An 11,906-nucleotide genomic window follows, 5' to 3' on the forward strand; every position below is an offset into this window, starting at 1 on the left:
AGATGTTATAAGGTCATATGAGAGTCGAAGGTCGGCACTTAGGGAGACTATCAGGGACTCAGATTCAAGGGTTTGCTTTACAGCTGATCTATGGACTTCAAAACAAAACCTTGGCTACCTTTGTGTTACTTGCCACTTTATTAACAAGGATTGGAAACTGCAAAAGAGAATAATTAGTTTCAATCTTGTCGCTTCACCTCATGATAGTCTTACAATGTTCAATGCATTATTGAAGTGTTTAAAGGATTGGCATTTGGAAACTAAAGTTTTCAGCATTACTTTGGACAATGCAAAGAACAATAACAAGATGGTTGGTTATTTGAGGACAAATCTTTTGGAAAGGCATCTGCTTCTTGGAAATGGAGGTCTGCTTCACATGTGTTGCGGAGCCCATGTTTTGAACCTCATTGTCAAAGAAGGATTCAAGATAATTGATACTGCTACTACTCGCATTAGAGAGAGTGTCAAGTATATTCAGAGTTCTCAAGCTCGTAAGCAAAGATTTGAGGAGATAATTGTACAAGTTCGTATATCATGTAACAAAAGGCCACCCCTTGACATCCCGACCCGTTGGAATTCAACATACCTTATGCTTGAGTGCTCGGTGCAGTATAGGATAGCTTTTGAAGCTTTGGACTCACAAGATCTTAGTTATGTGGACATACCTTCAAGTGATGAATGGAAAATGGCTGATCTTCTCTGCAAAATATTCAAGCCTTTCTATGATGCCACAAATGTGATTTCAGGTTCATTGTACCCAACTGCCCACCTATATTATCATGTTCTCTGGACAGTAAAAGAAAAGATTGAAAAGGAGTCTTCAAATAAAGATTATTCTATTGCAGCAATGGCAGTTAAAATGCAAGAGAAGTTTCAGAAATATTGGGACTTATCCTTTCTGCAGATCTGTGTGCCGGTTATTCTTGACCCTAGATTCAAGTTCAATTTTATAGCCTTTCGCTTGGAGGTAGGATTTGGCAACAAAGGTCCCTCATACACTGCAAAAGTGAAATCAACATTGGAGGATTTATTTGTTGCATATTCATCACAAACACCTGATTCAAGCAACAACTTTCGGCCACAATCCAATGATGAGATTATTGATGAAAATGACCCCTGGGCAGACTGGGAACAACACCTTACAACACAAAAAAAGAGTGCAGAGAAAAATGAGCTAGAAATATATTTGCAAGATGATCTTTTTCCTCGGCAAAAGGACTTTGACATTCTGCAATGGTGGATGATGCACTCTACTAAATACCCTATACTTTCGCGTATGGAAAGAGATTTATTTGCAGCACCAGCATCAACAGTAGCTTCAGAGTCTGCATTCTCTACTGGTGGGAGAGTTATTAGCGACTATAGAAGCCGATTGACAAGCAAGAATGTAGAAGCATTAATTTGTCTCCAGGACTGGTTGAGAGCAGAAGGTAACCTTTTGCTAACTGTTTTTAATAACATGCTTGATCAACATTGCAATTCTAAAATATATGTTCAAGATTGTTCACCTCTTCGTCTTATTTCAGGCCATACCAACTTCAAGATTGCAGAAGATGATATCAGTGATGATGAGGGTCAGTTAGATTAAAAGCTAACATGTATTTTTCTTCCTGAATCACACTCTTGTCATTTACTTTTTCTTTCAAGAAGCATTCTGGTGAAATTTGGAAGGGGGTTTGTTATTAAAAAACTTGTTTCTTCCTCCCTACTAGAGTGCTGGTCCCTAGCTCAAAAGTGTGCATGCAGCTCAAAAGTTTTCATGCTACCAGTTGATTCCAGCTCAATATAACATCTCAATTTTCTACTATCTTTGTTCTGATGCATTTCCTACATGCTTGTAGATAACAGTAGGAGCTCTGAATTCTGATAAGAGCTTGTTTATAATGTCTATTTTGCCATTTTTGTTCACTATTTTGAAAACAGAGCTCTGAACTCTGAATAACAATGCAGTTGTAATCAGACATTTTCTTTTTCCTTTTTAACTTACCAGATTTGAAGAAAGAATGTAGTTGTAATGTCTATTCTTTTTTTTGCTTCCTGTTGCCAGCTTTCTTTATTTTATTCAGAGCACCAAGATTGTTATGATTCATCCATAAGCAGTGTAACTCTGTTTGTAAATATCTACACTGCATCAATAGCAGTTTTGAAATTTGGTAGGCTGTTAATCCCGTTCTGAGAAAAACTTCTCTGTTTGAACATTTCAGATTTGAAGAAACAAGGTGTTCAGTGGGGTAGAATACTTCTATCAAGATTATCATAGTGTTGTATTAGGTATTTTAGTTAGTATTCAGAAAATCTTATGAGATGTCGAGTTGAACTGCTGCATGAAGGAACCTGAGATCAGGCTTTCTGCCCTTATCTAGTTTTTGTTGTATCCGGAGCTGTCTCTACGATTTTGACTGACTCATGTCTTCATGGAACCTGAGAAGCAGTAGGCAATGTTTTTCCTAATGGGCATACCAGCAAGGCTTTGTCTAGAACAAAAAAGGTCTGCTTGAAGGAGGAAGAAGCTTTGCAGCAACTTCCCTTTTTTTCTAACTTAAAAGTCCTTGTGATACGTTATACGGTGTTCCCTTGCTGAAAGAAGCTAATGAGATGTGATTCATCTAAGATAATGTAATATATCATTAGTAGTAGTTGGTTTAATTCTATCGGATTGAACCAATATGCGGATTCTGAATTTTAATACCTTTTCAGATCAGCTGTTTATTCTAGAATTGTTTTCCCCTGTTTAGCAATAGTACTCAGCTCTCTGTATCAGACGCAGGTAAGTAAATTAATAAACATTGAGCAACCAGCTATCTCTACTCATGCGGGTCATGCGGGATCGTGGACACCACCGTCAGGCCCACGACATATGTATCAGCGGCGTGGTTGTTTTAGTGGGCAGCCCGCGAACCCGCAAAATAGTTTGGTGGCAAGCTCTGCGGGTTTGCGGTCAGCTGCAACCCGCTCCGCCTGCAACGTGAAATGCATCGAAGGAAATGAACTTTTTTTTGTTTTGAGTGCACGAAGGAAAGAAAACTATGTTGTTGTTGTTGCACGAAGGAAGTGAACAGGTTAACATACAGATCACATCGGCTGGGCCAGGCCCATTGAAAATCAAGCCTAGTTTCCTTTTAGACAAATACGTCCTGTTGTGAATTACTGTATATGTTTCAGCCCATTAAAAATCAAGCCTAGTTTCCCATTCGCTGGATCTGATTTTCTAAACAGAATTAGAAAAGGATTCATGTTTCCAGTCAAAATGTGCATTTCAAGGATGAGATTCCAAATAATTAATACCCACCCATCATGCCATGTGAAGCATTTGTGATGGTATCTCTCGTTTATTTGCAGCCAAAACCGTGTTTCTCAAAACTAGCAGCCTGTAAATGACATCCAAATTAACATTTTATAGGGGTTGTATGGTCATTATACTCTCTCACTAATCTGTCAAAAAATTTCCAGGGTGACATGTTTTTTTGGGACGGAGGGAGTATGCATCATGTAATTCATTTACATGGCAAGTTATATGCATGATACCAGCCAAATATTTTAGACTTGCTACTACTTGTGAATTGATTGAGATCTTGCGTATCAGTAAATCCAGCTAGCAATTGCTGGAATTTCTACTAGGAACGGAATGGGATGAGGATATGGTGTTGGGGTTACCTGTAGCCTAGCTACCGGTCTAGAAGGACATTAATTTCACCTATAAATATATAAAGAATACTCCCTCCGTCCCAAATACCAACCGGTACTAAAAGGTGATATTTAGTATGGTCGGAGCTTTGAACCAGTACTAAAGTGGTTCCGTGAGCTTTCAAAATTGGTCCCGGTACTAAAATAGTTCCATACCAGTTTTAGTACCAGACTAAAAATTGACCGGTACTAAAGTGCAGGGACGAATGGTCGTTTTTCTTGTAGTGTAACTTGTCAAAAAGAACACAACTAGGACTGTGGTATACATATATTGTTACTATTACAACATTTTAAAATATAAAAGAAAAATCAACTGCTTAATTATATATTTGTAAACAAGTATATACATGGTGTTTTGCATGGGCCATTTACTTAATTAATAATTTGTCTGAAAAATAAAATTAGCCAGAAATTAAGCTAAGGCAAAACTTAGCCAAACATAGGACAGTTGTTTGCCTGAGCAAACCTAGCTAGAAATGCTTGTACTTGGAGACAGAGAGGGTATATAATATATTGCAACGGTGAGATTCTGCGCTTATTAGTTGAATGACGAAGTGAAATTGTTGAAGGCAAAACATGGGAGTCGTTCACGGCCAAGAAAAAACTTTGATTTGTGTAAATGGAAATTATATATAACATTCCAGACTACTACAGATCGTTACAGTGACACCTCAAAAGGAAAAAGCATGACGATCTGAATTTGGGTTTCTTCATTTTTTTTTCGACGCCATTAATTAATTATTACTTGTAGAATGAATCCGCCACACACCAAAGAGCTGAGGCTCCATGCCATTGCCGCGTTGCACCAAAGAAAGATGATAGGTCATTTCTAGAAACCATACAGAAAGCTGAAACTAGCAATTTGTTGTTGGCTTTCACTACTAGAACCCCCCCCCCCTCTTTATGTACGTTTTGTTTGTAACGCCACTTAAAAATATTTCTACACTGGGTTGTACACATACATATTGATACGATTTTAGAAACGCGGCAACATAAGACGATATTTATTACACTTTCAACGTACAAGGTACATAAAGATGTTTTTTTGACACACTTTGAAAATCATCTCAATTTAACACGGTGTTACACACGCTTTAAATCGTTGCTATCATCTAGATACATTGTAAAGTGCAACAAGTAATTGTCTATATGGACCTAAAGACGCTTCTAGACATGATACTTAAAATGTATCAAATTGATACATTGATAGACATGCTTTCAACTGTGTGTACATGGTACACACGATTTTAAGCGTATCAAAAACACATTTCATAGGCCTGTAAATATGCTATTTGGGGGGATACAATATTTAATATTGTTTATGACTCACAACTAAAATTACTTGATTAGCGCATACTTGATTAGCATAGTGGTTTGGATGTTTGGTTTGGAAACTAGGGGTCACAAGTTTGATTCCCACCCCCAACTATTTATTTTTACATTCTATTTGGTTTTTTTCTTCTTGTTAGCCTTCTACATGATCGTGTCTACATTTCTTAACATGTAGTTAAGTGTTACTATACTGTGTAACAACACCAATAGACACGATTTTCATATATCTCTATTAAAATGTATCATTGTGTGTACACATGCATCTAGCGTGTCTATGAAACGTGTTTGCTTACATTGACACACTTAATGAATTCATCTCTACGAAGCCTGACACGGTGCATACGAAGACGCTTCTAACACACTATATGAAAGTGTGCCTACATGGCTATAGATACAAAATAAAGCATGTCTAACTCTAAATATAGTAGCGTAGCGCCTTAGGTCCACCCCAAAAGTTCCGGTATGAAGATGAATCGGTACCTATACTTCTTCATACCGGTACTTTTGTGGTGGATGGAACCTATGAATGAGTATTAGGTACCTGGTGGTGTTACCAACCGGTACCTAAGGCTCCACCGGTACCTAAGGCTCTCCATAGGTACCGGGTGGTACCACCAACCGGTAGCTTAAGCAGTTTTTCTAGTAGTGTATATAGATAAGTACATATAGAGCTAGCCAAAGGCATGAGAACCTTATTACGTCCGTACATACTTTTAAGGTAGAAATATAGAGACATAGATAAGTAGATACAGGTATAGAGATTTTTAAGTAGTATATAGATATAGATATATAGATAGATATAGAGATAGAGATAGAGATATAGAAACATAGATATAGATGTTTCAGGACCTTTGAGATTGTTTTGTCGCCCTTGCATTGCATATATAAGAAGCACCAGCGACAGTGGTAGCTTGCAAAGGAGCACTGGTCATAGTTGTACTAGCAATCATCTCAAATGCAAAATAACATACATAGCTTAGTTATTATGGCGTCCAACAGGAGGAGAAGCAGCGTGCGCTCGGTGGCTGCTGCTCTTCTCATTGCTCTCGTAGTCATGTCCTCCGTCCTCTCCACCTATGCAGGTATATATTACCTTGCAAACTTATTCAGAAATAATTCAGATTAAGTTAATAAGTTTGATGGGACGTGTTAGTTTTGATTAGTATAAGTTAATAAGTGTGTACTAACAAACTGTATGTATGTTTATTGGTGCAGAGGACAAAGAAGAGTGCCACGCGGCAAATCCCTGTGACCTGAGCACGTGCACCGACGAGTGCAAGGACAAGGCCCACTCCAAGGGCAGTCACAAATACACGGCAACCTGCAAGCACTATGGTGTTAATAAGGGAGAGTGCTGCTGCACCGTCGAAACATAATAATTAATTAAAGACCAATACTAGCTAATCGATGTATATGGTCTCTATCTATCCGTACATCTTCATTCCGTCGATGCTGATGGCTGGTTAATTAAATAAAATAAAATAAATTGTTTTTCGTGCATGTAATCGATCAACTGATGACTCCGTTTATCACTGCCCATTCCCAAACCGTCAAGAGTTGAACCTGCTAGCAAATATTGCCGTAATGAGACCAGCCCAATATAAACGAGAGACAATCAGATTTAGATGACAACTCAATTGTTACTGGGCTAATACTCAGGTTTGAGATAGAAAAAACATTAATGTGTGAGAGAGCAAGAATCCGAAATGGCATGTTGGACACACAATATCATATTTAACTACTATTTGAATCATACAAGATTTCCAACCTTTGGCACTCAGATATGAAAACATTAATGCAGGATTAACACCGGATTCGATTGTTCATCTATATTAACGAGCAAAGAAGTCGAAAAGTTAAAAAAAACAATAACCATTCAAATCTACTTCTCCTTCATGGCAGCCGTCAACAGGATTGCGATCCGGCATCCAAGACCATAGTTCCTTTTTTTACGGAAAAATCATAAGGGGACGATGCCCCTGCCTGTCTTTTTATATAATTTTATTTTAATTCAGATCCCTTTTTAATTCGATCGAGGGCAGCTCTAGCGTGTGGAGAAAGCGAAACCATTGAAAAATATAAGGAGACGATGCCCCTGCCTGTCTTTTTATATAATTTTTTTAATTCAGAACCGGTTTTAATTCGATCTCATGAGCAGTAGAATCTAGACTCGTTGGATGCTCTAATCAGAGGTCTTTTCACATGCTCCGTAATTCCTTAAGAAACCAATTTTGGAATTACTTTAGAAAAGATAGCACTTTTTTCTTAATAAACCTGCTTTATGGAAATAGTTTTTTATTTTTAATTATTATTTCCCTTAAGAAACCCATCTATGGAAACTGCATTTTCACATGCAGCTCCTTATGGGCACTGTAGTGTTTTTTTTTCATGGGCAGGGTCAGCGTCCAAATAAATATTGCTAGTAGAGAGGCCAGCCCAAAATTAACGAGAGACAAAATAAAGGGACGGTCCACGATGGCTTCTGGTTCGATCCAAGGCCTCCACATGTTTTTTGTAGAGCTTTACTCACATGACAAAATATAAAAACAAAATAAGCCCACTGGTTACTGTTTGGGCCTCCAGAGAAGGCTGGTTCTATTTCTTCTGTATTAGAGAAATAAGCACATGTTCTTTATTTTTAGGCGTAAGAATCACATGTTCTTATGCGCCGCTTCATAAATCAACAGATTATTGGGTTAAATAATCAGATTTTGATAGCAATTCAAATGTTACTGGTATACTATCAGTACTAAGATTTGAGATTGCGAAACATTAATGTGGGAGAGGGCAAGGATCCACAATGTCATATTTAACTCTTATTTGAATCTTACAAGATTTGCAACCTTTTCACTGAGATATGAAAACATCAATGCAGGCATTTTCAACCTGATTCGACTGTGCCTCTATATTAAACAGCAAAGAAGTCGAGCAATAGCATTGGACACGAAAATAGATTCTTTTAAAAAAAAAAGAACATAGTCAGGCAGACCTGGTTCAGTTCTCCTCCATGGCAGCCGTCATCAGCAGGATTGGGTCGTTCCGGCTCGTGTGCTCTGTAATTGCTGTCTCCATGGCTCTTCTGATCATGTCCTCCCATGCAGGTCTGCATTACTCTACTCTGCAATTCCCTGATGATCTTCACCGCAATCAATCTAGTGCCTGCTAACTCACTGAGCTCCGGAGGTCATTGCAGGTCATGGCACTTTCATGTGCAAAGATTTAGGAGAAGGTCACACCTGCGACATGGAACTGTGCGTGAAAGAATGCCTGAGCGAGTTCGGCGTGCCCAAGGTAAACGGCGTCGATTGCACGAAAGATCCGCGCAAGTGCTGCTGCCTAGTCAAAGATCCACGCAAATAGAATACGAATGGTCGATTGATGACCCAAACATTTCTTTGCTTATTAAGTGAACACTATATAAGCTTGTGGTGGCTAAGTCTGTTCATGTATTTCTTCAAAAAAAAGTCTGTTCATGTAATCCATCAGCTGGCTCCTGCATGTGATATTTCCACCGTGGGACTCAATAAAATATAATTATGTAAAGCAGAACTCTTAATCTATAGCATGTATTGAGAGAACATAGAGCCCTCTCTACTCAACCGTGATGTCAAAATATGATGGCACTTCAGCAACAGTGAATATAGTTAACCATAACTTCCCTTTCTGACATAAATTTATTTGGAAACTTAAAATTCCACTAAAATTTAAGATCTTCCTTTGGTATGTGCAAAAGGGGTTTTTTTAACTAAGAATAATCTTCGAAGGAAAAACTGGAAGGGCAGTCAAAAGTGTAGCTATTGCAATTGTAACGAAACAATCAAACACCTCTTTTTCGATTGTGCAAAGGTAATCTGGAGAATTGTCCAAATTGCTACTGGTTTAACCCCACCTAGATCGGTAACCCACATGCTTGGGAATTGGCTTCAAAAGTTTAATGCACAAGAGGTCTTTACTATTCTAACAGGGACAGCGGCTCTTTGTTGGGCAATATGGCGTTGTCGAAATGATATTATCTTTGATAATGTTAAACATCATTTCTTTATGCAGGTTATTTTCAAGGGGGCCTACTGACTGCGATTTTGGTCAATGTTGCAGCATAAGTAGACGACAAAGGATCTGTTCATGAAGATCAGCACTCCTTTGGAGATAATAGCCTTAGGGCAGTCCCAATGGAAGACACCATAGTAGTTTCTATAACATAGGATACTGTACCAAGAAACTATTCTTCCCAACCCATGATTTCTATAACAGTGTATATATACAAAGTAACTTAAATGCAGCACAAAAATCAGGTAGATCAACTGTGGCAACTATTTTTGCAGTAGCATGGTAAACAACTTGCAAAATTTCTGCAGTGTAACTTAACTTACTCAGCCGGCAGTAGCTGCATACCTTTGCACGAAAGCACCAGCTGGAAGCCACACGGGAGCTCCGACGGGTGTCCAGGCGCATGCTAGGCCTCCACCGAGCAAGTTCTGTTGGGATCGCTCACTCACAGAATCAAGTGTTTATCACAAACACTTGATCTTCTCTTTTAGTAGGAATCACTCCCTCTCTCTCACGAGTGTTTATCACAAGCAATAGCTAGCTTTTTTGGTGGACACACAACGAACATGAACAAAACACAGAGAATTTTTTTTGTGACGCAGTCCACACAGCTCTCGTCATTTTCATTCATATAAATAGACTCAAGTACATGCAAAGGATAACTACGAGTAGCACTTCCCCACTAGCCGGCAGTTACGGTCATGCATGCCAAGCTTCACATCACGGCTTGACCCATCGCTGCATGAAATTCTCATCCCCCCTACAAGCTAGGAAGACCAAGTACTCTACTGACTCCAACTACTTGCTACTGACCATGCAAACTAGACTAGTACTCACCCACGATCTGTGCACATGCTAACAACTTGGCCTCTCCTTTCGCTGCTTCACACAACGTTAGCCTTCCATCAGTTGTTGCCTCCAGCTCCTCTGCTCTTTGTGCAACACCACTTCGCATGGGGACGTCCGCGTCACACAGCACGTCGGCACCTTGCCATGAACTGAAACTAAACTAATAACTATGCACGTATCTCACGTACACATTTCATATTAGCATGTGGCCTACTATTTGCAAGACAAAAAAAACATGCAGAGAGAGATACATGAATCAAGATTAGTTCTAACAATTTCCCCCCTAATCTTGATTCGCCATCCTTGATCTACTTCAGAGAGGAGTAGGTTCGTCGCTACCGTAGCCTTGAGCTAACAAGGCTTTCTCCTCCTTTCCCTTCTTAGGACACTCCCAAGCAAAATGTCCATAATCTTGACAATTATAATATTTTACCTTGCTCTTGTCTTTGCGCCCTTCGCCATCTCCATGGCCATGGCCTCGTCCTCGCGATGAGTTCTGCGCTCTTGCCATGAGGAGCTGCTCCTCAGATCGGACCTCCTGTCCCTTAAGCAGCTCTTCATGGGCCTTCAATGACCCAATGGCCTCCTCCATGGCCATATTGTTGATGTCGCCGAATAGCACCATTGATGACGCAACGTTGATGAACTTGGTGGAGACGGATCGCAGCAGCTTCTTCACGACATACTTCTCCTCCACCGCATCACCAAGCTCACGGATACGCCCAACTAGCGTCATGAACTTACCAGCAAAATCATCAACAGATTCTGCGTCACTCATCTTGAGGTTATCAAGATCAGCTCGCAAGGATTGGACCCTTGCCTCCCGGACATGCTCGACACCCACATGCATGGAGCGCAGCGCCTCCCACACATCATAGGCGGTCTCTTTCTTTGTAACTCACAGCAGTGTCTCGTCGTTGACCGACTGAGAGATGATCGACAAGGCCAGCTGGTCCTGGACCTCATCGACAGCCTCGGTTGTTGGCTTCTTCCCACAATCAACGGCACCCCATGCGTCGTTGGTTCGCAGGATGAACTTCATCCTCATCGCCCACGCCGCGTAGTTCGTCCTTGTCAGCATCGGGAACGGGAGCCTTCCCGTCGTCGCTGTCGTCGCCATCGAGTTGCCTAAGCCATTGCTCACAATGGCTTTTCTTGATGACGAATCTTCACGCGGCATCATCTTCATCAACCTGGCTCTGATACCAATTGTTGGAATCGCTCACTCACAGAATTAAGTGTTTATCACAAACACTTGATCTTCTCTTTTGGTAGGAATCACTCCCTCTCTCTCACGAGTGTTTATCACAAACACTAGCTAGCTTTTCTGGTGGACACACAACGAACATGAACAAAACACTGAGAATTTTTTTTGTGACGCGGCCCACACGGCTCTCATCATTTTCATTCATATAAATAGACTCAAGTACATGCAAAGGATAACTACGAGTAGCACTTCCCCACTAGCCGGCAGTTACGGTCATGCATGCCAAGCTTCACATCACGGCTTGACCCATCGCTGCATGAAATTCTCATCCCCCCTACAAGCTAGGAAGACCAAGTACTCTACTGACTCCAACTACTTGCTAATGACCATGCATACTAGACTAGTACTCACCCACGATCTGTGCACATGCTAACAACTTGGCCTCTCCTTTCGCTGCTTCACACAACGTTAGCCTTCCATCAGTTGTTGCCTCCAGCTCCTCTGCTCTTTGTGCAACACCACTTCGCATGGGGACGTCCGCGTCACACAGCACGTCGGCACCTTGCCATGAACTGAAACTAAACTAATAACTACTAGTGGATTGCGTGCGCGCTGCGCGCGCTCATAATTTCTTTATATTAAATCAATAATCAATATGGTTGGAGAAGATATGTGCGCGCATTTATATTTACCGTGTATTTGTTTCTTTTTTTTAGAGTTATATAAATAGCTAATGTAATTAATTAAGCTTTTGTGCTACAAAATGCATATAGGTACGAACTTACAG

At 40.2% G+C, this 11,906-nt stretch overlaps 1 long non-coding RNA gene across 1 annotated transcript; it reads left to right on the top strand.

The window, feature by feature from the left end:
- The first annotated feature begins 6,909 nt into the window (after nucleotides 1-6,909).
- Nucleotides 6,910-8,559, top strand: LOC120686673. Its single transcript, XR_005680307.1, has 2 exons — nucleotides 6,910-8,117; nucleotides 8,210-8,559. It is a non-coding gene; the product is annotated as an uncharacterized LOC120686673 (long non-coding RNA).
- Nucleotides 8,560-11,906: the final 3,347 nt, after the last annotated feature.

Source organism: Panicum virgatum, chromosome 8N (genome assembly GCF_016808335.1).
Source record: "Panicum virgatum strain AP13 chromosome 8N, P.virgatum_v5, whole genome shotgun sequence".
Lineage (NCBI taxonomy): Eukaryota > Viridiplantae > Streptophyta > Magnoliopsida > Poales > Poaceae > Panicum > Panicum virgatum.